The following is a 2,337-nucleotide window of genomic DNA, read 5'->3' as shown; positions in this document are numbered from 1 at the left end:
GTATCAAAGCTCTCCAATCAGATAAGAGTACGGAAGGTGGCCGTGGTAAAGCGGTAGTAGAAGAAGGTGCAGTGCACAAGGTTTCCAAGACGCTTCAGAGACAATTGACAGGGGAATCTGTGAGAAGAAGTGAGAAACCTGAAAGGAGAGGAAGGGACGGCTCAAGTGATCGCAATATTTGCAACAATAAGAGTGCGGGATGTCCTTGCGGCCCGTCCAGAGAATTTAAAACATTTGTTGGAAGAGGTGCTACAGGTGTGGCAGTGGGACGCACCTAGCATATGATAAAGAGTGTATAGCAGTACACATTGTGTGTCGAGAGTGTGGGAGGAAAGGTCAAATTGCTCAATGCTGTAAGAATTTTAGGTTTGGAGGTCAAGCACAAGAAGTTAGTGAAAGCAATGAAGAAGAGCTGTATGTGAATCTGGGCAGTGAAGTTGTCAGTTCGGTGCATGATGTGTCAGATATGGTGAAGAGACGCAAACCATATGCTGATAGAGCGATCAGAGGAGTATCAGTTTCCATGTTGATTGACAGTGGCGCCGACTATACGCTCATAAGCGTGCAGGTGTGGAAGAACAAATTCAACTGTTGCACCTTGTTGGAGCCAGGGATTATGGCCAACGTGCATGGTGATGCCCCAATAGAGATTGTGGGCAAGTTCATTGGTGAATTATAGTTCAATGGAAGGAAGGCGGAAGGGACGATCTATGTGACACACAAAGGGGGTGAACTTCTGTCATGGAGTGACCAAGCGGAGTTAGAGATAAGATCGGATGCGAGTCATCCAGAAAAGGTGTTAGCAGTGGAAGAAGACAAGACGAGAAGTGGTTTGTTGGAACTCAAGGAAGATGGTCAACAAGTATTCAGGAAGAATCTGGGCTGTCTCAAAGGCTTTGTACATGAAATCTGACACAGACGAGGGGCTGAACCTAAAGTGGCAACATTTTGCATGGTGCTTTTGGCATTGCGCAAGGATGTGGAGGATGAAATCATCAAAATGGAGGGAGAGGGAGTGATTGAAAAAATGCAGGCGTCTGAGTGGGTCAGCTCCATTGTGATAGTGAGGAAAGCCAATGGATCAATTAGACTGTATATAGATCTGAGACATCTGAACAGTTTGGTGGTCGCAGAAAGATTCCCTTTTCCCAGGAGTGATGATTTGTTGACAGGGGCAGCAGGTGCACAGATGTTTTCAATTCTGGATCTTAAGTGTGCCTATCATCAGATAGAACTACATGAAAGTTTGCGGGATCTCACAGCAGTCATCACCCCCATTGGTCTTTTTACATGCAGGAGGATGCCGTTATGTCTAGTGTCAGCGGCCAGCATTTTCCAGAATGTCATGTATCGACTGTTGGGGGGTGAAAAGGGAGTATTATGTTACCAGGATGATGTGTTTTTTGTAGTAGAAGGGAGAAAGAACATGATGAGCGTTTGAAGAGGGTGTTGGAGATATTGAAGGAGGCGTGCCTTACGATAGCTAGGGAAAAGTGTACATTTAAGGCAAGTAAAGTTGTGTATCTAGGACATGTGATCTCTTCGGAGGGTGTGAAGCTAAAGGATAATGCGGTGGAAGCTATAGAGTATGGAATCACCCAGAAGCAAGAATGATGTTGCATCATTTTTGGGTTTAGTAGAGTTTTAAGACGTTTATTGAAAGATAATCTGACAGGACGAGGAATATGAGGAGGCTCACCCGGAAGGGGGTGTCATTTGCATGGGATGTGAAGTGTGTGTATGAATTTGAAGACATTAAACATGCAGTTGTGGAGGCTCCCGTGTTGGCCAGTTTTGTAGAGAGCAGGAGGACTTGATTTTTGTTGATGCCAGTAACTACGGATTGGGTGCAGTTCTCATGCAAGAAGCTGGGTCTGAATTGGTCATGGTTGATTTTGCCTGGAGGACGTTGAAAGAGGTGGAAGTTAGGTACTCTGTGGTAGAGAAAGAGGCCTTGGAGTGTATTTGGGGAGTGGAGAAATTCAAGATGTATTTGTAGGGTTGCATTTTTACTGATCATAAACCGCTTATCAGCATATTTTGCAAAGATGGCTTGGAAGGGATATTCGAGACGCATCATGAAATGGGTCATCAGTCTGCAAGGTCTACAGTTTTCCATGGTACATGTTCAAGGGAGGAGCAATGTGGTAGCCAATGCTTTCTCAGGGTCGGTGGTGGAAAATGGTGAGTCTAGTAGGAGTTCTGAAGTGGAAGAAGACATTGGTGACATTTTTCGGGTGCATGACTGTTTGAAAAAGTCACAGTGGGATCTGGCTTGTGAAGAGGACAGGGTATATCAAGAAGTGGTGGGTCTGGGGAAAAGGAATGAGACCTAAG

Source organism: Ambystoma mexicanum, chromosome 4p (assembly GCF_040938575.1).
Source record: "Ambystoma mexicanum isolate Mex_15411 chromosome 4p, UKY_AmexF1_1, whole genome shotgun sequence".
In the NCBI taxonomy this organism is placed as follows: domain Eukaryota; kingdom Metazoa; phylum Chordata; class Amphibia; order Caudata; family Ambystomatidae; genus Ambystoma; species Ambystoma mexicanum.
Note: the sequence above shows the minus strand (reverse complement) of the source record.